This window comes from Microcaecilia unicolor, chromosome 3, assembly GCF_901765095.1.
Source record: "Microcaecilia unicolor chromosome 3, aMicUni1.1, whole genome shotgun sequence".
Lineage (NCBI taxonomy): Eukaryota > Metazoa > Chordata > Amphibia > Gymnophiona > Siphonopidae > Microcaecilia > Microcaecilia unicolor.
In genome coordinates, this window is record NC_044033.1 from 62307393 (window position 1) to 62331672 (window position 24280).

Sequence of the window (24280 nt, forward strand, 5' to 3'; positions counted from 1 at the left end):
AAAATCATAAGAAAAGTTCTTTAGTTTATCTTTAGTATTTGAGGTCAGAAAGGAATTTTTTTTCACTGCGTTTCTGAATGACTGAAGCAGATTTATTTTTTTTTTAAACCTGAGATAACTTATGACAGTAAAGCTGGATCTCTGGTCATCTTCCAGCCTAACAAGTGAATGACTAGATATCAGGACACATTTCATTTTCCCCTCAGGCTGCACAAAGCATATTGGACCCAGATAGGAGAACCTTCATCTGCCTTCTTTGGAACTATGAATTTTTTGCACATTTCAAAATTCAATTTTCATTCATTTATACACTTCTTGGTTATATCAATAGAAATGACCGAATTGATCAATTAGACTGACATAGCTGCTGATGTGTGAACATAGCTGAAGTATGTGGCTGTGTATTGACTTTATAAACTGTTAAAAATGAGGAATGCTTTTTACCTCATGTCTTAAAGAACATGTAACAATGTTTTGGAGGTATTGCCATTTAATATCCTACTGTATATGTACTATGAACGCAATGTATATATCTGATTTGTAAAATGAGATTGACCTTTACCTTTTCCTAATCATTGATATTTCTGAATTATTATTAGTCATTTCTAAATATATTCCAAATATATAAAACAGGCTTGACCTCAGAAGGCGGCATTCCTTTATTCCAACTGTAAATGCATTTTTCTTTCTGATTCATTTGTTACTGGTGACATATTGTTGCAGTCTGGCATCAGGAAAAAATCCAGCTGAACAGAAGAAATATTGTGTTTGAAGAAATGTCAAGAACTTTTACATAAGCAACAGTCATGTACGATGCATTAGCTTTGTAGAGTTTATATTGTAATCCATTTTAAGAAGGAATTAGACAGTGAACTCGAAGGGATTCTTGTGGCTGTAGAACACTGCAGACAATAATAAGAAGAAAATAGCTTTGCAGTAAAATTATATGGGTCGGGGGCACTGTAGTTTGACTTGGGAAAAATCCACTGCTATTTCTGGGATAAGCAGCATAAAATGTATTGAACTTTTTCGGGATCTTGCCAGGTATTTGTGACCTGGATTGGCCACTGTTGGAAACAGGATGATGGGCTTGATGGACCTTTGGTCTGTCCCAGTGTGGCAATACTTACGTACTTATGTGCTCTGTGTATGCTAAAGAAAATAAGTATTTCCCTGGCTGAATGCACTCAGTTGGCTGTCTAAAGTTTGCAGCTGAAAGTAAGAAGCGATGGCAAGTGGCAAAGGGAAATCAAAGTCTACCTCTGTAGTTAATTCTGGCACAAAATGCAGCAAAGGTCTCTCAAGAAGGCCTCAGTGAGTGCTTCCGGCTTTACTATCAATATAATTCTGGAGGAATTACATAAACTGCAGTTTTTCATAGCTGCAAGCCACATGACAAACGTGAAAACTTGGGTAGAGGTGGCAAAGCTGTATTTGACCATTTAAGGTTTTTATGAGCACTTGGCTCAGATTTCAGATGGAATGGAAATACATGGCACTGATCACTAGAGTTGGTGCTTTGGAGCAGAAGGTGACAAAAATTGCCCTCTTAAAACACAACCTGGAGGACCTGGCTTAATCAGTGCAGGTGCAGCAATATAAGGATCCTTAGCTTGCCCAAGGTTACAAAGGGATAGGATATGGTGAGATATCTTACTAAATTCCAACTGGAATTTCTCAGCTTGCCTTTTGAAATAGAGAGGGGTCACTGGGTACCATCTCAGTCAGTAAAGGACTCCAAATCACCAAGGCCTATCATCATGAAATTGGTAAAGTATCAGCATGTGCTTACTGCATTACGGGCAGAGAAAATTAAGAGCCCTTATTATACATTGGTTAGAAAGTGCTGATTGTTGCTGACCTTGCCAAAACAAGCCCTATCAGCAATAGCAAATCCTGGGATCTTAGGCACATCTAAAAGACTTTGGTGTGCAGTACGGCCTAGCAAGGATGTCAGTTATACGGTGCAACTCTACAAAGTGTTATGAACGCTGGTGCAATTTCTGGACTCCATTAGCACCGTTGGATGACTTGACCCTATCTGGGGTGCAGGATCAGCTTACTTCCAGGTGAGCTGATTCCAGAGAAGACATTATGGTCTCAACTTCTTGCACTGCAAGTGTAGCAAATAGAGTTGTTTTTTACTGGAGGATGGGGGTTGCACTACATCTCCCTGTCATTTCAGCAAGTAGACTGGCTACATTAGATGAGGTAGGGTTTATAGCTTGTCATTGATCACATGTGATCAGTTCATATATTCAATGAGGAGATGTTCAACCAGATTACTGTGCTTGAAGGTCACCACACGGAGAAGTGAAGTTCCTTGTTTCTCTCTTTTTATCTTCCTGGTCTCTTTCTGTTCTTTTCTCTTTTTCCACTACTGCGTGTTTTTTCCACTCTCTCGTCTGAGCCAAGAACCCCACAGTTGTTCATAGTACTTTATTGGGTTATATGGTTATTTGTTATGCACATCCAGACATGACAGCACACTACTAGTTATTAGTGAGATCTCTACACAGTGTATTTGTATGGTGGGATGATTTATGGAAAGAAGAGATCAACCACAAGAATGTGGAGGAACACAATATCCCTACAAACGTAGTGAGACACCAATCCAAGAGTAGGATGATAGGCACTACCAAAGGGCACAAGGGAGATATGATGTAACTGGTACATAAGGATTTATTCGAAATATATCAAAAGACTCGACATAGCAGCTGTGTTTCAGTGCAAAAGCACCTGCCTCAGGAGTCTAAACATATATACATATAAAACAATACAGAAGACATGCGGATAATAAAATCACACCTATGGAGATTAATAAATAATTACATAATATATGAAATGAACATAAACATCTGGATTTCGGTCAAATCATAGCACCAAAACTGTTCTAGTGTCCGCAATGAACTCACTCAAACAAGCAATTGCAACTGGTAACAACATACTCCTCTTACAATTCGTCATGTCCAGTGCCTTTGACATGGTTAATCGTGAAATACTATTACATATACTAGAATACTTCGGAGTAGGAGGCACAGTTCTCAAATGGTTCAAAGGATTCCTGACCACAAGATCATACCAAGTAACAATGAACGCAGACAGATCACTCCCATGGACACCTGAATGTGGAGTTCTCCAAGGATCCCCCCTCTCATCAACCTTATTCAACTTAATGATGATACCTTTAGCCAAACTTCTAGCCAAACAAAACCTCATTCCCTACATATATGCAGATGACATCACAATCTACATCCCGTTCAAACATGATCTAAATGAAATCACCAACGAGATCAACCAAAACCTCCAAACAATGCACACATGGGCAGATGCATTCCAACTAAAACTGAACGCAGAAAAAACACAATGTCTTGTGCTCACCTTACAATATAACACAAAAAATTTCTTCACCATAATCACATCATACTGTTCTCTTCTTGTCTCACAAAACTTGAAAATTCTTGGAGTCACCATTGATCGAAACCTCACTCTTGATGCCCATGTGAAAAACACGACGAAAAAGATGTTCTATACCATGTGGAAACTCAAAAGAGTAAAACCGTTCTTCCCGAGACACATCTTCCGCACCCTGGTACAGTCAATGGTAATAAGTCATCTGGACTACTGCAATGCACTGTACGCTGGCTGTAAAGAACAGACTATCAAAAAACTCCAAATTGCCCAGAATACTGCCGCCAGACTCATATTTGGAAAAACCAAATATGAAAGTGCAAAACCCTTAAGAGAGAAACTTCACTGGCTCCTACTTAAGGAACGAATTGCATTCAAGATCTGCATGATTGTACACAAAATCATTCACGCAGATGCCCCAATATTCATGCTAAACCTCGTCGACCTACCTCCCAGAAATGCCACAAGATCATCCCGCAAATTTCTCAACCTGCACTTCCCCAGCAGTAAAGGACTAAAATACAAGCTGATGCATGCCACTACCTTCTCTTACATGAGCATACAGTTATGGAATGCACTACCTACAGACCTGAAAACAACAAAATAACCATCTTTCGCAAAGCTCTGAAGACATACTTCTTCAACAAAGCCTACAACGAGAACCGTTAACCAATAACCCCACTAATCCACCTCACCAACCTACTCAGTTATGAAGACCCACCTTCTATAACTACCCTAATCACTCCCTTCCTCTTCTCTCTTCCCTACTTAATCTCGGCACAGTACTAACTGTATCTGATACCCTAGAACGACAATGATAATAAAACTATGTAAGCCACATTGAGCCTGCAAATAGGTGGGAAAATGTGGGCTACAAATGCAATAAATAAATAAATAAATAAATATCTAAAATAAAAGAATAATGGTTAATGAGAATGGCGCAAATTATCATTAAGATCTAATCTATAAAATGTTACATCTGCAGGACTTCATATGATCAATATCAATTGAATTTTGGTTTTACTTTCTTGAAAAATAAAGTGTAAGTCTCGTCCCATGTAGCCACTGCAGAAGGGGCTTGTAGAGGGTAACTAGAACTAGTTTCTGAATCACAACTCTGAGTCCACCTTAAACCTGCAGGGAGTGGGGGGGAGGGGGGAGGGGGAATTGTCCTCAGAACCTGTAGGAAACAAGGCTGTAGTCACTCAAAACTACTTTTCACAGCACAGCTATTATTACAACAAAATTAACTTTACTGCTCAGTGCAGATAACTTGACAGAATACTGGGTAAAGAATGCATATTTTCAGAAAGTAATGTAGGGATCTGTGGGGGTAAAAGTCATTCTGTCATGATACAACCAGTGTATTATTGCTCATGATCACAGAATGCAGTTCTCAGTGCTCCAATACTGTTGGATTATTTTGTAGTAAATAATTAGCAGATTTTAGTACACACAGCTTCAGCTTTAGAAATGTTAATTTCTTTCTTCATCTCTCTCTCATTCACCCCTGAATAATTCACTGCTGAGTCACTTTAAAGTTGAAGTAACAAAACATCTGTTTACTCACAGTTTGCAGTTAGATTATAATCAGACAGGCTTATATATACATATTACTATACATTTGTATTATCAGCTCCTTCCATGTGCTTAGATGGTAATGGATGCTCACACCACCATAGATCCTCTCAGGTTAGGAGAGATCATGAGCTCCATGTGCTCCATGTGCTGCATCTGCTGCATCTAACCCCCAACAGGAAGTTGCATAGCTATGTGACCTCTCTAAGTAATTCACATCAGAGGTCACAGAGTAATCACAGAGAAATAATAGGTGACAGGCAATGCATGTAAAATACAATAAATTCCAACAAACCCCTTCTCATGCATAACTGTCATGCAATTATTTATTCATACAAAGTCCAAGCTTTATACGCAGATTCACAAAATGTTCTCTGGGTAACGGTTTGGTCATGATGTCAGCTGTCATCTCACTGGTGTGACAATAGTGTAGACTGATGACCCCTTCTTTCGCCAACTCTCGCACGTTGTGGTATTTCGTTGCGATGTGCTTGGTGCGTGACTGAACCTTGTCATTCTGTGACAGTCGGATGCAGCTCTGATTATCTTCCATTATCTGGATTGGTCTCTTTTCAGCTATTCCGAAATCCAGCAAAAGTTTTTCAATCCACATCAGTTCTCTGCACGCTTCCGATACGGCCACGTATTCAGCTTCTGTAGAAGACAAACTCACAATACTTTGTTTATGACTGGCCCATGAAATTTGTACATTTCCATACATAAACACATATCCACTTGTGGATTTATAATCAGAATGATCCCCTGCCCAATCTGAATCACAGTAACATATTAGTTTTGGATTACTATTGGCTGAAATCTTTAATTTACAATCAATGGTACCCTTTAAATACCTACCATCCTTTTAACTGCAGTCCAATCTGATTTGGTAGGTGAGCTGACCCTTCTGCTCAAAATTCCTACTGCATTTGCTATATCAGCCCTGTATGTGGTAGCTAGATATAAAAGCTTACCTATGGCTGATCTATATTGGATGTTATCTGGTAAAGGTTCTCTTACTGTTTCATCCTTCAGAAAATCAGTGATCATGGGAGTGCTTACAACTTGGGCATCTTGCATACCTAAACTTTCAATAAGCTCATTTATTTTCTGCTTCTGGCTTAGAAGATAAGAACCATCATCTTGTTTCTCAATTTCTATACCAAGATAGTATGACACATTACCAAGTTCTTTTATCTCAACATTGAGGTTTAAACACTTTACAATGTCTTTGTACTCTTGCTCACTTTCGCTTGCAATGAGCAGATCATCAACAAAAGCTAAAATGTATGCATATTGTCCATTTGTGCACCTAGTGTATAAGCATTTATCTGCTTCACCTTGCTTAAATCCTAAATTTGTCAATATTTCATGCAATTTATCATTCCAACATTTTGCACTTTGCTTTAATCCATAAAGACCTTTGTTTAATTTACAAACTAGCTGTCTTTGTTTTGTATTTATGAAACCTGTTGGCTGTTCCATGTACAAGTCTTCAGTTATATCTCCGTGAAGAAACGCTGTTTTCACATCAATGTGTTTGACTTGCATGCCTTTTGAGACTGCAATGCTCAGAAGTGTTCTTATTGTCGTGTGTTTCACTACAGGTGCAAACACTTCATCAAAATCTTCTCCATATTTTTGAAGATATCCCTTTGCCACTAATCTGGCTTTATACCTTTCCACTTTTCCTTGTGCATTCCTTTTTAACTTGAATACCCATTTGCATCCTATAGCTTTCTTGCCAGGAGGTAATTTTGTAAGAATCCAAGTATTATTTTTATCCAATGCATCAATTTCTTCTTGTGCAGCTTTACGCCATTCAGCAGCTTCTTCTGCTGGCATTTTCTCAATCTCATCCCATGTTAAGGGCTCTTGAGCTTCTGCTGACTTTGTTAGGTAAGACAGTCTTGGGGGTGGAACACCTTTGTTTTCCCTGGATGAGCGTCTGACAACAGGTTGGTCTGACCTTTCTGCATCCTCTAAATCTGAGAGTCCTTCTCCAATTGATTCCCCTTCTCCAACTGTACTGTCTTCTTCAATGATCCTTTCTGTGTCTGCTTCCTCTGCCTGTTCCTCGTTAGATACAGATGAGTTGCTTTCAGACATCTGCCTTGGTATGGCATTTATATACACTGGCATGTCTATTATGGTTCTAGTTTCATATTCTGGATGATAAGGCTCATCTGGGATAATCCAGCCTTTATCAACCCTTTTGTTTTCATCAAAATATGTAACATGTCTTATGCCAACAATGCCAGTTTTCAGATTCAAAATTCTATATCCTTTGTGTCCTGGAGCATAGCCAACTAAAATGCCCCTTTCTGTTGTGGAATCCAGCTTATGCCTTCTTTGCTTTGGTACATGAGCATATGCTGTACTCCCAAATGTTCTTATGTGTGACAGGTTTGGCTTCCTACCATGCCATGTCTCATGTGGTGTGCGCTCAGCGCCTTTAGTTGGCATTCTGTTTTGTAGGTACACTGCTGTGAGAATGGCTTCCCCCCATAGTCTTTTAGGGAGATTGCTATCTGACAGCATACATCTGGTCATTTCCACAAGTGACCTAAATTTTCTCTCTGCAACAGAATTTTGCTCTGGTGTATAAGCTACTGTTGTGATATGCTGAATGCCTTCTTGTTCTAGAAATGTGCGCATGCTTTGTGAAGTGAACTCACCACCATTGTCGGTCTGAAGAACCTTTGGTTTTCTTTCAAATTTATTTCTCACCATGGCTACGTATTTCTTCAGCATGTCTGTGACTTGACTTTTTTCTTTCAGCAAATAGGCCACACAATATCTAGAGAAATCATCCAAGAATATTAGCACAAATCTGTTATTTCCCAATGATGGGATATTAAACGGTCCACATAAGTCACTGTGTATTAAGTCCAGCACTTTATTACTCCTATTTCCTGTGTATGCAGGAAATGAGGGTCTTACACCTTTTTGAGTAACACAGTCTATGCATTTCTCCATTTTACCAGCATCTGCACTTATCTGAATGCCGGTGGCCAGTTGCTTACTGTAAAGATCCTGGATCACCTTAGAATCACGATGTCCCAGGCGGCGGTGCCAGATTTCCAGACTACATTTACCATCATTCTTCCTTACTTGCGCCATATGTGAGGCTTCACCTGAAATGTTCAGCTTATAAACATCATTATGCATAAAAGCTTCAGCATACACTTCATCATTTTTAGAGATTGTGCACTTACTGTTTTCAAAATGAATCACAAATCCCTTCTTATCTAATGTAGATACACTAAGCATATTGCAAACTGCTTGGGGAATATACAAGACATCACTTACAGGAATTTCTTTAACTTCATTAGACACTTTGCATTTTAAGAATCCAATACCTTTTGCTTGGATCTTAGCAGTCCCTGCGTTTGCAGTTTTAAGAATACCTTCCTCTGGACACATTTCCTGAAAGAAATTCTTACAATTGGTTAAGTGGCATGTGCTCCCCGAATCTAAAATCCAAGTACTTTCATTTGAATTATTATTTACCATAGTCAAAGATTTTTCTGCCATTAGAAAGCCCTTGTGTTTATCTTTGTCCTTCATACATTTCCTGGTTTGAAAATTCTTTAGTTCCATTGGCTTAGGTGAGCTAGAGGGAGTGTTTTGTGTTTCCTTACACCATTTAGATACATGTCCCTCCTTTCCACATGAGTAGCAAATCAGCTTGCCCTTGGGTGGAGTTTTCCCATAGCTCCGCCTTCCTCTGTTCTTTGCCAAGAAATTTGTTTCATTTCTCTCTGACTGACTTTGAGAACACATCTCCTCAGAATCATTTACTATGCATTCCTGCCTTAGTTTTGATGTTGCCTGTTCAAAAGATTGCCCTTCAATGGCCTCATTTACAGACCTAAAAACATCAAACTTCTTTGATAGTGAGGTAAAAAGAAATGCTCTTTTCAATGCATCACACATGGGAATTCCAGAAAGTTCTAGCTTTTGAAATGAAGACATAAGATACATAATGTGATCATTACATTTACTTTTATCCCTTAATTTGGTTTCATTCAACTCTGCCAACCAAATTGGTTGCTGCTTTGCATATGTAGTTGCATACATAGTTCTCAGTTTATATAAAATGTCCTTTGGTGTATCTTTTCCCTCCACTAATATGGCTTGTTTCTCTGAGAGAGCTTCCAAAAGCATGCACTTCACATAATAGTTTGCATTGTCCCATTCAGCCATATTTTCAGCTGTTCTGTCTTGGTCTAAGCATATATCTAATCTTTTTGCTCGAAGGAAACATATGAATCTTAATTCCCACTGCTGATAATTAAACTCAGTTAATCTAGGCACCTTGAGAGAATAGAAAAATGGTGAATTTCTTCCCTCAGCCATTTTCTTAGCCTTCTGTCTGCTGTGTGGGGGGAGAGAGAGACAGACTGAATCTTTACTTTAAGACTTAAGAGAAAAATGTGGCCTTTTTTTCTGCCTGGTAATATTTCTCTTCTTTTTCAATTCCTGGACCCTGGGCCCATAACCCTTTTGTTGGATTATTTTGTAGTAAATAATTAGCAGATTTTAGTACACACAGCTTCAGCTTTAGAAATGTTAATTTCTTTCTTCATCTCTCTCTCATTCACCCCTGAATAATTCACTGCTGAGTCACTTTAAAGTTGAAGTAACAAAACATCTGTTTACTCACAGTTTGCAGTTAGATTATAATCAGACAGGCTTATATATACATATTACTATACATTTGTATTATCAGCTCCTTCCATGTGCTTAGATGGTAATGGATGCTCACACCACCATAGATCCTCTCAGGTTAGGAGAGATCATGAGCTCCATGTGCTCCATGTGCTGCATCTGCTGCATCTAACCCCCAACAGGAAGTTGCATAGCTATGTGACCTCTCTAAGTAATTCACATCAGAGGTCACAGAGTAATCACAGAGAAATAATAGGTGACAGGCAATGCATGTAAAATACAATAAATTCCAACAAATACAGAAAACTCTTGATATGGAAACTTACTGAGTAATACTTACCATAAGGAAAAACGATCAATATCGTCCTGTGTAACATTTTTATAGATTAGATCATAATGATGATTGGTGTCATTCTCATTAACCATTATGCTTTTATTTTAGATAATACATGTTTATATTCATTTTATATATTATGTAACTATATATTCACCTTTATAGGTGTGATTTTATTATCCATATGTCTTATGTATTGTTTTTTTAATATATTTGTTTAGACTCCTGAGGCATGCACTTTTGCGGCAAAACACAAGTGTCGAGCCTTTTGATGTATTTCAAATAAATCCTTTGGAATGGGTCACATGGGAGAAGAACATGCATGTAAACATGCGTGGGATAAGCATAAAGGAATCCTGTGCAGAAGGAATGGATCCTCAGGAGCTTAGTCGAGATCAGGAGGCGGGGCTGGTGGTTGGGAGGCGGGGATAGTGCTGAGCAGAATTATACGGCCTGTGCCAGAGCCGGTGGTTGGGAGGCAGGGATAGTGCTGGGCAGACTTATACGGTCTGTGCCAGAGCCGGTGGTGAGAGGCGGGACTGTTGGTTGGGAGGTAGGGATAGTTGGGAGGCGGGGATAGTGCTGGGCAGACTTATACGGTCTGTCCCAGAGCCGGTGGTTGGGAGGCGGGGCTGGTGGTTGGGAGGCGGAGTTAGTGCCTGGCAGACTTATACGGTCTGTGCCCTGAAGAGCACAGGTACAAATCAAAGTAGGGTATACACAAAAATTAGCTCATATGAGTTGTCTTGTTGGGCAGACTGGATGGACCGTGCAGGTCTTTTTCTGCCGTCATCTACTATGTTACTATGTATTGTGATTTGTCATTAAAAATGGTGTCCCTTAATTTCAAGGAACTGAATCATCCTGTAAAACTATCCAAATATTACTGTACATTCCTGCAGGGAATTCATTTATTGCAGTCCAATCTCTCTTGCTTTAAGGCCAAGTGGATTGAATCTGAGATCTTTGTGGTCTCTGAATCTGCAGAAAGACATGGTGTTTTGCAATCTTATTTATTGCTAATCTTGATTATCAATTATCACCACACATAATGATGGGGAGGGGTGCTGGTTTATTGTCAAAGTGTTGATTCATAAAATGGAGGTTGTGCTATCATGTAACAGTAATGCTTCTACCACACAGTCCCCTGCATTGTTTTAATAATTTGACTGATTACCTGGCTGAATATGCTGATGTCCCCATGATCTTAGGTGGGGACTTCAACCTGCCTTGGAATATGGTATTAGATCACCAATCTAAACACTGGTTAACACCTTCAAGGGCCTCAAACTTTTACATAGTTCTACACATGTCTGCCATTTTGCAAACCTATACACATACATGCTGCCAATTAACAACCAAGGCTGCAATCCTTAATTGTTTTCATTTTGGAGGAGAAAATAAGCAACAGAGGATTAAAGGGGAGACCTCTCTTAATCCTTCCTGTAAAGGGATGGCCCAAAAGAGCACATTTAAAACATATATATACCAAAGTGCAGTGGTTAATCCTGACGTTGAAATATCGGGACATACTTGTGCACACTCTTTCTGAAATGGACAATACACATGTAGATTTTGGTTCCTTCCAAAGTTCACCCAAACCCTGCCCCCTGCAATCTACATGTATTGCAGATTTACACATTTAAATATCGGCTTTTTGAAACTGGGGTTTACACGTGCATGCGATATACACATGCAGATTGCAAATAGAGCTTCTAATTACTGTAAGGGCCATACTTACTGGAGAGGGAAGCCGAAATTCAAACTGTGGGAGGGAGCCATGCTAACTCCCACAGTTGGTGGCAAATCCGGAAAGTCAATGCCGGGGCCATATCTGGTGTCTGGCATTGAATTTCTGGGGTTTTTTTTGGCCGTTAATAACATAGCAGGTTAAGCCAATATTCATTGGCCGACCGGCTAAGTTATAGTGGCCAGATACACCTACTATTTACATGGGTCTGTCTAGCCACTAAACTTAGTGAGTCAGCCAATGAATATTGGCGCTAACTGGCTATGTTGCCAGAGGCATAGCTAGGTGGGTCGCCAGGTGAACAGCCGTTCCCCCAAACGGACTTCCGACAGTGCTGGCGCCTATTTTTGATGTGAAATGTCACATTTAAAATAACGCCTGCACCGTCGGCAGTCCGCTCTCAGCTCCCCCGTGCCCTCAACCTGGCTACGCTTCTATATGTGACATGACATAGCTGGTGACTAGGCTACCTGCTAAGTGGTAATATTTAGCTGAGGCTATTTAACTGGCCAGGGGCCATTCCTGGCCAGTTAAATAGTTTTAAATAGCAGCCAGAGAGTCTTTTTTTTTATTTTTTTTATAGAAGGCTATTTCTTCATGTGAAACCTTGTTTTACCCATGGACATGCCTTTTAGAATTAGTCCCATAGTGATAACTTTGCTGGGTAAGAAAAATCTCTTGCAAGGAAGTCAATATATGACAAAAATCAAAAGTGAGAATGAAAACATTGGCAGGCTATACTTTGATCTTAGTGTGGGAAAGTCATGGACTTTGAAACAAAATGTTGTTTGCTTACAGTGCATTTCACGTTGATTCACCGAAAGTATAGAAGCGCTGAGGTGAGTAAAGATCTGCATTTCGTATTGTGCCAGATTGCACATGGGAAAAACATTTGCGCCTTGGGCCTCTTCTACTGAAAATAAGCAGTGTCTGGGCCTTGGTCTGGATACATGCATTGCGGAAGTAAATGGAATAGTGCCAGTGGAGAATTATAGGGTGCAAATCGGTTGAAACTAGTTTAGATCTATAGTGTTCAGAGACAAGAGTGCATGGGCACAAGGAGGCATTTGGAGACTTAGGTCATTATCGCAGTAAAATGACACTTGCTTTTTTTGAGACCAAAACTAAACTTTTGTGCTGGCAGTTTTCAAACTTTGTGCATGGCAGTATGGGTGCTGTATACAAGGGGGGGGGGGGGGGGGTGACTGTGGTAATGAAGGGGAAGAACTGATTTGGGAGGATTTGCCCATGAAGGAGGAATATAATTAACTAAGCAATCAGTATGGAATGCATGACTTATAGATAGAAAAATAAGTAGGGTTACATTTACCATCCATGGGGCCATGGGTAAACTTCTGTGGATGGCCCCCAATTCAGGGACCCCCCCCCCCCCCACCGAGTTCAGCAGCGCACCCTTGGTCCAGCACTGCCCCCGATAAGGAAACATGACCCCTAGTGTAATGACACAAGACTATCTCTAAGCGTGCCATTTTCTTAAAAGTGTCAGAGTGGGCAGGAGCAATTGAGCCTTGCTTCTACACAAAGACCCCTCAGACCACCACTGATTTTAAAGGTAGCCCCTATAGGGTGTGGGGGAGGGGGTCTTGAGGCTCTGGGGGGTCTGAGGGATCTTGAGGCTCTGATGGGGTTCTTGAGGCTCTGCGGGGGGGGGGGGGGGTTCTAGTGCCTGGGGGAGGGAGGCTTGAGCCAGGAAGAGGGGAACTCTGCTTTGTAGGCCTCTGGGAGTATCAGGCCGCTGCTTTTGCGGCCCAATGCTTTAGAGCAGTGAAATAACTCAGTAAAAGGCTGGGGTTATTTTACCGTGCTTTTTGGACCCTAATGTGACTTGAAGTGTATCACCTTATAATCGACCACACCTTGAATACTGAGTGCAATTCTGGTTGCCGCATCTCAAAAAAGATATAGTGGAATTAGAAAAGGTACAAAGAAGGACGATGAAAATGATAAAGGGGATGAGATGACTTCACTATGAGAAAAGGCTAAATTGGCTAGGGCTCTTCAGCTTGGAGAAAAGATGGCTGAGGGGAGATATGATAGAGGTCTATAAAATAAGGAGTGGAGTGGAACGGGTAGATGTGAATCGCTTGTTTACTCTTTCCAAAAATACTAGGACTAGGGGGCACACAATGAAGCTACAAAGTAGTAAATTTAAAAACAAATTGGAGGAAAAATTTCTTCACTCGGTGTGTAAGTAAACTCTGGAATTTGTTGCTAGAGAATGTGGTATAAAAGCAGTTAGCTTAGCAGGGTTTAAAAAGGTTTGGATAATTTCCTAAAAGAAAAGTCTATAAGCCATTATTAAGAGGGACTTGGGGAAAATCCACTGCTTAAGCAGTATAAAATGTATTGTACTGTTTTGGAATCTTGCCAGGTACTTGTAACCTGGATTGGTCACTGTTGGAAACATGATACTGGGCTTGATGGATCTTTGGTCTGTCCCAGTATGGCAAAGCTTATGTTATATTTGTTGGAATGTAATTGTATTTTACATGCATTGCCTGTCACCTATTATTTCTCTGTGATTACTCTGTGACCTCTGATGTGAATTACTTAGTGAGGTCACAGCTATGCAACTTCCTGTGGGGGTTAGATGCAGCACATGCAGCACATGGAGCACATGGAGCTCATGATCTCTCCTAACCTGAGAGGATCTATGGTGGTGTGAGCATCCATTACCATCTAAGCACATGGAAGGAGCTGATAATACAAATGTATAATAATATGTATATATAAGCCTGTCTGATTATAATCTAACTACAAACTGTGAGTAAACAGATGTTTTGTTACTTCAACTTTAAAGTGACTCAGCAGTGAATTATTCAGGGGTGAATGAGAGAGAGATGAAGAAAGAAATTAACATTTCTAAAGCTGAAGCTGTGTGTACTAAAATCTGCTAATTATTTACTACAAATAATCCAACAAAAGGGTTATGGGCCCAGGGCCCAGGAATTGAAAAAGAAGAGAAATATTACCAGGCAGAAAAAAAGGCCACATTTTTCTCTTAAGTTTTAAAGGAAAGATTCAGTCTGTCTCTCTCTCCCCCCACACAGCAGACAGAAGGCTAAGAAAATGGCTGAGGGAAGAAATTCACCATTGTTCTATTCTCTCAAGGTGCCTAAATTAACTGAGTTTAATTATCAGCAGTGGGAACTAAGATTCATATGTCTCCTTCGAGCAAAAAGATTAGATATATGCTTAGACCAAGACAGAACAGCTGAAAATATGGCTGAATGGGACAGTGCAAACTATTATGTGAAGTGCATGCTTTTGGAAGCTCTCTCAGAGAAACAAGCCATATTAGTGGAGGGAAAAGATACACCAAAGGACATTTTATGTAAGCTGAGAACTATGTATGCAACTACATATGCAAAGCAGCAACCAATTGGTTAGCAGAGTTGAATGAAACCAAATTAAGGGATAAAAGTAAATGTAATGATCACATTATGCATCTTATGTCTTCATTTCAAAAGTTAGAACTTTCTGGAATTCCCATGTGTGATGCATTGAAAAGAGCATTTCTTTTTACCTCACTATCAAAGAAGTTTGATGTTTTTAGGTCTGTAAATGAGGCCATTGAAGGGCAATCTTTTGAACAGACAACATCAAAACTAAGGCAGGAATGCATAATAAATGATTCTGAGGAGATGTGTTCTCAAAGCAAGTCAGAGAGAAATGAAACAAATTTCTTGGCAAAGAACAGAGGAAGGCGGAGCTATGGGAAAACTCCACCCAAGGGCAAGCTGATTTGCTACTCATGTGGAAAGGAGGGACATGTATCTAAATGGTGTAAGGAAACACAAAACACTCCCTCTAGCTCACCTAAGCCAATGGAACTAAAGAATTTTCAAACCAGGAAATGTATGAAGGACAAAGATAAACACAAGGGCTTTCTAATGGCAGAAAAATCTTTGACTATGGTAAATAATAATTCAAATGAAAGTACTTGGATTTTGGATTCAGGGAGCACATGCCATTTAACCAATTGTAAGGATTTCTTTCAGGAAATGTGTCCAGAGGAAGGTATTCTTAAAACTGCAAACGCAGGGACTGCTAAGATCCAAGCAAAAGGTATTGGATTCTTAAAATGCAAAGTGTCTAATGAAGTTAAAGAAATTCCTGTAAGTGATGTCTTGTATATTCCCCAAGCAGTTTGCAATATGCTTAGTGTATCTACATTAGATAAGAAGGGATTTGTGATTCATTTTGAAAACAGTAAGTGCACAATCTCTAAAAATGATGAAGTGTATGCTGAAGCTTTTATGCATAATGATGTTTATAAACTGAGCATTTCAGGTGAAGCCTCACATATGGCGCAAGTAAGGAAGAATGATGGTAAATGTAGTCTGGAAATCTGGCACCGCCGCCTGGGACATCGTGATTCTAAGGTGATCCAGGATTTTTACAGTAAGCAACTGGCCACCGGCATTCAGATAAGTGCAGATGCTGGTAAAATGGAGAAATGCATAGACTGTGTTACTCAAAAAGGTGTAAGACCCTCATTTCCTGCATACACAGGAAATAGGAGTAATAAAGTGCTGGACTTAATACACAGTGACTTATGTGGACCGTTTAATATCCCATCATTGGGAAATAACAGATTTGTGCTAATATTCTTGGATGATTTCTCTAGATATTGTGTGGCCTATTTGCTGAAAGAGAAAAGTCAAGTCACAGACATGCTGAAGAAATACGTAGCCATGGTGAGCAATAAATTTGAAAGAAAACCAAAGGTTCTTCAGACCGACAATGGTGGTGAGTTCACTTCACAAAGCATGCGCACATTTCTAGAACAAGAAGGCATTCAGCATATCACAACAGTAGCTTATACACCAGAGCAAAATTCTGTTGCAGAGAGAAAATTTAGGTCACTTGTGGAAATGACCAGATGTATGCTGTCAGATAGCAATCTCCCTAAAAGACTATGGGGGGAAGCCATTCTCACAGCAGTGTACCTACAAAACAGAATGCCAACTAAAGGCGCTGAGCGCACACCACATGAGACATGGCATGGTAGGAAGCCAAACCTGTCACACATAAGAACATTTGGAAGTACAGCATATGCTCATGTACCAAAGCAAAGAAGGCATAAGCTGGATTCCACAACAGAAAGGGGCATTTTAGTTGGCTATGCTCCAGGACACAAAGGATATAGAATTTTGAATCTGAAAACTGGCATTGTTGGCATAAGACATGTTACATATTTTGATGAAAACAAAAGGGTTGATAAAGGCTGGATTATCCCAGATGAGCCTTATCATCCAGAATATGAAACTAGAACCATAATAGACATGCCAGTGTATATAAATGCCATACCAAGGCAGATGTCTGAAAGCAACTCATCTGTTTCTAACGAGGAACAGGCAGAGGAAACAGACACAGAAAGGATCATTGAAGAAGACAGTACAGTTGGAGAAGGGGAATCAATTGGAGAAGAACTCTCAGATTTAGAGGATGCGGAAAGGTCAGACCAACCTGTTGTCAGACGCTCATCCAGGGAAAACAAAGGTGTTCCACCCCCAAGACTGTCTTACCTAACAAAGTCAGCAGAAGCTCAAGAGCCCTTAACATGGGATGAGATTGAGAAAATGCCAGCAGAAGAAGCTGCTGAATGGCATAAAGCTGCACAAGAAGAAATTGATGCATTGGATAAAAATAATACTTGGATTCTTACAAAATTACCTCCTGGCAAGAAAGCTATAGGATGCAAATGGGTATTCAAGTTAAAAAGGAATGCACAAGGAAAAGTGGAAAGGTATAAAGCCAGATTAGTGGCAAAGGGATATCTTCAAAAATATGGAGAAGATTTTGATGAAGTGTTTGCACCTGTAGTGAAACACACGACAATCAGAACACTTCTGAGCATTGCAGTCTCAAAAGGCATGCAAGTCAATCACATTGATGTGAAAACAGCATTTCTTCACGGAGATATAACTGAAGACTTGTACATGGAACAGCCAACAGGTTTCATAAATACAAAACAAAGACAGCTAGTGTGTAAATTAAACAAAGGTCTTTATGGATTAAAGCAAAGTGCAAAATGTTGGAATGAAAAATTGCATGAAATATTGACAAATTTAGGATTTAAGCAAGGTGAAGCAGATAAATGCTTGTACACTAGGTGCACAAATGGACAATATGCATACATTTTAGCTTTTGTTGATGATCTGCTCATTGCAAGCAAAAGTGAGCAAGAGTACAAGGACATTGTAAAGTGTTTAAACCACAATGTTGAGATAAAAGAACTTGGTAATGTGTCATACTATCTTGGTATAGAAATTGAGAAACAAAATGATGGTTCTTATCTTCTAAGCCAGAAGCAGAAAATAAATGAGCTTATTGAAAGTTTAGGTATGCAAGATTCCCAAGTTGTAAGCACTCCCATGATAACTGATTTTCTGAAGGATGAAACAGTAAGAGAACCTTTACCAGATAACATCCAATATAGATCAGCCATAGGTAAGCTTTTATATCTAGCTACCACATACAGGGCTGATATAGCAAATGCAGTAGGAATTTTGAGCAGAAGGGTCAGCTCACCTACCAAATCAGATTGGACTGCAGTTAAAAGGATGGTAAGGTATTTAAAGGGTACCATTGATTGTAAATTAAAGATTTCAGCCAATAGTAATCCAAAACTAATATGTTACTGTGATTCAGATTGGGCAGGGGATCATTCTGATTATAAATCCACAAGTGGATATGTGTTTATGTATGGAAATGTACAAATTTCATGGGCCAGTCATAAACAAAGTATTGTGAGTTTGTCTTCTACAGAAGCTGAATACGTGGCCGTATCGGAAGCGTGCAGAGAACTGATGTGGATTGAAAAACTTTTGCTGGATTTTGGAATAGCTGAACAGAGACCAATCCAGATAATGGAAGATAATCAGAGCTGCATCCGACTGTCACAGAATGACAAGGTTCAGTCACGCACCAAGCACATCGCAACGAAATACCACAACGTGCGAGAGTTGGCGAAAGAAGGGGTCATCAGTCTACACTATTGTCACACCAGTGAGATGACAGCTGACATCATGACCAAACCGTTACCCAGAGAACATTTTGTGAATCTGCGTATAAAGCTTGGACTTTGTATGAATAAATAATTGCATGACAGTTATGCATGAGAAGGGGTTTGTTGGAATGTAATTGTATTTTACATGCATTGCCTGTCACCTATTATTTCTCTGTGATTACTCTGTGACCTCTGATGTGAATTACTTAGTGAGGTCACAGCTATGCAACTTCCTGTGGGGGTTAGATGCAGCACATGCAGCACATGGAGCACATGGAGCTCATGATCTCTCCTAACCTGAGAGGATCTATGGTGGTGTGAGCATCCATTACCATCTAAGCACATGGAAGGAGCTGATAATACAAATGTATAATAATATGTATATATAAGCCTGTCTGATTATAATCTAACTACAAACTGTGAGTAAACAGATGTTTTGTTACTTCAACTTTAAAGTGACTCAGCAGTGAATTATTCAGGGGTGAATGAGAGAGAGATGAAGAAAGAAATTAACATTTCTAAAGCTGAAGCTGTGTGTACTAAAATCTGCTAATTATTTACTACAAATAATCCAACAATATTCTTATGCATCTCATTACTATGTAAATAAGAACATAAGCTTTGCCATACTGGGACAGACCAAAGGTCCATCAAGCCCAGCATCCTGTTTCCAACAGTAACCAATCCATTTATCTATGCAATTCATCTGCAGTGCATCCAAATCACAAGGAGCATGTCAGGAGCATTTTGAAGGTGGGATTAGGGCGTGCCTTGGATGAATTACAGCCATAAAGGAACAAAACAAAAACGCCCATGACTAAAACTAAAATGTTTTGGTCTAGACCTGTTTTCAGAATGAATAAGGCACAAAAAGGTGCCCTAAATGACGTCTGGAGGGAATCAGGGATGACCCCCTAATACTTCTCCAGTGGTCACTGAGCCCCTCCCACCCCCCAAAATGTGAATAAAAATATGACTTACCAGACTTTATGACAACCTCAGATGTTAAAATCAGGAGGTCCTTGGAGTAGTGTAGTGGTCAATGAAGTGCACTATGGAGTGGGGAACTCAGGTCCCTATCTCCCACTACCTGTCACACTTATGCTGGAAACTGTGACTCCTCCCAAACTCACAAAAACCCTACTGTTCCCACATATAGATGCCCCCTTCACCCATAAGTGCTATTGTAGTGGTGTACAGTGGGGGGCAGTGTGTTTTGGGTGGGTTTTGGAATGCTCAGGGGACAAGATAAGGGAGCAAATGTGAGATGTGCACCTGGGAACATTTTCATGAAGCACACAGAAATGCCATCGAGGGTGCCCCATTGCTCTCCTGGGATGTCTGGGGGACCAGTCTACTAAAATGCTGGCTTCTCCTAAATCCCAATGGCATGAATCTCTACATTTTGCACTTTTTTTTTTTTCAAAAATAGACGAAAAAACAAAATTTTACAAAAAAAAAATTAGACCTTGTTCTTTTTTGAAAATGACCTTCTTTCCTATTCAGATTTTGGACGTTTTGTGCAAAATGCCCAAAGTTGGACTTAGACGTCATATCGAAAATACCCCTCTTTGTATCATGCTGGAAAGGAGATATTTGTGCTAGATCAAGGAATATTCTGCTCTTCCTGCAGAAGTTTATTCCTGTGCATAATTTCTGCATACTATGCAACTTTGCAGAGCACAGGCCAATGAGATATCAATAATTCAAGAGCATGTAGAGAATGCATTGTACCATGCCAAATTTAATCCAAGGGTACCACAGGAAATGAGCACAGTGACTGCTAGACCTCTGCACTCAGTATTTGAGTATGCAATTTATCCAGGCAGGATTCACCAGAACATTGCCCAGTGTTGTATAGTAATTACGTAAATGTAAAAATTTACCGCTATTGGTAGTCATCTTTCAGGTAGGCAGGCAGAATCTATTGCTCTTAAATTCACCATTGAAGTTGAAAATAATGTTTAAATAGCACATTACTTGATATTCTCAGTAAAATGGGTGTGAAGACTGAATTATGCTTCTCCTTATTCTGAGGATCCCTCAGGATAGGGCTGAAGCATATTGGTGGAGTAAGGTGAACTCTCATTGCCATGGTTCATAGTAACATAGTAACATAGTAGATGACGGCAGAAAAAGACCTGCACGGTCCATCCAGTCTGCCCCACAAGACAACTCATGTGTGCTACTTTTTGTGTATACCCTACTTTGATTTGTACCTATGCTCTTCAGGGAACAGACCGTATAAGTCTGCCCAGCACTATCCCCGCCTCCCAACCACCGGCTCTGGCACAGACCGTATAAGTCTACCCAGCACTATCCCGCCTACTACTACTACTACTACTTGACATTTCTAAAGCGCTACTAGGGTTACGCAGCGCTGTACAATTTAACATAGAAGGACAGTCCCTGCTCAAAGGAGCTTACAATCTAAAGGACAAATGTACAGTCAGTCAAATAGGGGCAGTCTAGATTTCCTGAAAGGTATAAAGGTTAGGTGCCGAAAGCAACATTGAAGAGGTGGGCTTTGAGCAAGGATTTGAAGATGGGTAGGGAGGGGGCTTGGCGTAAGGGCTCAGGAAGTTTATTCCAAGCATAGGGTGAGGCGAGGCAGAATGAGCGGAGCCTGGAGCTGGTGGTGGTGGAGAAGGGTACTGAGAGGAGAGATTTGTCCTGTGAGCGGAGGTTACGGGCAGGAACGTAAGGGGAAACGAGGGTAGAGAGGTAATGAAGGGCTGCAGACTGAGTGCATTTGTAGGTAAGAAGGAGAAGCTTGAACTGTATGCGGTATCTGATTGGAAGCCAGTGAAGTGACCTGAGAAGAGGGGTGATATGAGTATATTGGTTCAGGCGGAATATAAGACGTGCAGCAGAGTTCTGAACAGATTGAAGGGGGGATAGATGGCTAAGTGGGAGGCCAGTAAGGAGTAGGTTGCAGTAGTCAAGGCGAGAGGTAATGAGAGCGTGGACGAGAGTACGGGTGGTGTGCTCAGAGAGGAAAGGGCGAATTTTGCTGATGTTAAAGAGAAAGAAGCGGCAGGTCTTGGCTATCTGCTGGATATGCGCAGAGAAGGAGAGGGAAGAGTCAAAGATGACTCCGAGGTTGCGGGCAGATGAAACGGGGAGGATGAGGGTGCCATCAACTGAGATAGAGAGTGGAGGAAGAGGAGAAGTGGGTTTTGGTGGAAAGACGATAAGCTCGGTCTTGGACATGTTCAGTTTCAGGTGGCGGTTGGACATCCATGCAGCAATGTCGGATAAGCAGGCCGATACCTTGGCCTGGGTCTCCGCGGTGATGTCTGGTGTGGAGAGATATAGCTGGGTGTTATCAGCATAAAGATGATACTGGAAACCATGAGATGAGATTAGTGAGCCCAGGGAAGAGGTGTAGATTGAAAAAAGAAGGGGTCCAAGGACAGATCCCTGGGGAACTCCAACAGACAGCGGGATGGGGGTGGAGGAAGATCCATGAGAGTGTACTCTGAAGGTGCGGTGGGCGAGATAGGAGGAGAACCAGGAGAGGACAGAACCCTGGAACCCAAATGAGGACAGTGTGGCAAGAAGTAAATCATGATTGACAGTATCAAAAGCAGTGGATAGATCAAGGAGGATGAGGATGGAGTAGTGGCCTCTGGATTTGGCAAGGAACAGGTCATTACAGACTTTAGAGAGTGCCGTTTCTGTCGAGTGTAGAGGGCTCTGGCACAGACCGTATAAGTCTGCCCAGCACTATCCCTGCCTCCCAACCTCCAGTCCCGCCTCCCACCACTGGCTCTGGCACAGACCGTATAAGTCTGCCCTGCACTATCCCCGCCTCCCAACCTCCAACCCCGCCTCCCACTACCGGCTCTGCTATCCAATCTCGGTTAAGCTCCTGAGGATCCATTCCTTCTGAACAGGATTCCTTTATGTTTATCCCACGCATGTTTGAATTCCGTTACCGTTTTCATCTCCACCACCTCCCGCGGGAGGGCATTCCAAGCATCCACCACTCTCTCCGTGAAGAAATACTTCCTGACATTTTTCTTGAGTCTGCCCCCCTTCAATCTCATTTCATGTCCTCTCGTTCTACCGCCTTCGCAGTGGCGTACCAAGGGGGGGGGGCAGTGGGGGCGGTCCGCCCCGGGTGTCAGTGGGTGGGGGGGGGGGGGGGGTGATCCGCCTCGCTCCCGCTGCTCCCACCCTACCTTTAAAAAAAAATTTTGAAGCGTCGTTGCAGGCAGCGCCTCGCATCTGCCCTGCAGAAGTAAATCTCTTTGCTTCGAAGTTCATCGTCGTCGGGCCTCACTATGTCCCGCCCTCGCGGAAATAGGAAGTTTCCTCAGAGGAGGGCGGGACATAGTGAGGCCCGACGACGACGAACTTCGAAGCGAAGAGATTTTCTTCTGCAGGGCAGACGCGAGGCGCTGCCTGCAACGACGCTTCAAAAATTTTTTTTAAAGGTAGGGTGGTCGGGGTCTTCAGATGGGAGAGGGGTATTGTGGGGGTTCTCACATGGGGAGGGGGTTTTTATATGGGAGAAGGGGACTGGGGTGGGAGGGGGTTCTCAGATGGGAGAGGGGTGTTCTAGGGGTTCTTAGATGGGGAGGGGGTTTTCAGATGGGAGAACGGGACTGGAGTGGGGAGGGGGTTTTCAGATGGGAGAAGGGGACTGGGGTGGGGAGGAGGTTCTCAGATGGGAGAGGAGAGGGGTGTTCTGGGGGTTCTCAGATGGGAGAAGGGGTGGGGAAGGGTTCTCAGATGGGAGGAGGGAAGGGGTTCTCAGATGGGAGGAGGGGGCTGGAACTGGGGTCTGAGAAGGGGTCATGATGGAAAATGGGGCATGCCTGGGTCAGGTGGGAGAATGGGTCGGGCTGAAAAGGGGGGCAAGGCATGTGGATGAAGGTGGCTGAAACTGGGGGCTGAAGGAGAGTAGGTGGGATAAGGGGGCTAGTACTGGGACTGGGGGCTGAAAGGCAGCAGGGGCTGAAATTGTGGGGACTGGGGGCTGAAAAGGAGACAGGGAGAAGTGGCTGGGGCTGAAGCTCAGGACTGGTGACAGAAAAGGGCTGGGGTTGAAACTGGGGGCTAAAAAGGGGACAGGGAGAAGTGGCTGGGGGCTAAAGCTCGGGACTGGTGGGAGAAAAGGACTGGGGCTGAAACTGGGGACTGGTGGGATAGTGGGGCTGGAACTAGGTGCTGGAAAAAAGGGGCAGAGAGGGGACAGATCCTGGATGGAAGGGGGAGTGAGAGGGAGGGCAGACCCTAGATGGATGGGAGAGGGAGGGCAAATGGTGGATTGAGCGGACAGAGAGAAAGGGCAGACAGTGGATGGAAGCGATAGAAAGGGCAGAGAGTGAATGGAAGGGGGAGAGAGAGAGGGCAGACAGGGGCAGATGGTGGATGGAAGGGGCAGAGATAGAGGGCAGATGTAGATGGGAGAGAGGGCAGACATTGGATGGAGGGGACAGCAGAGAGGGCAGACACTGGATGGCAGAGAAGAAAGACAGATGCTGGATGG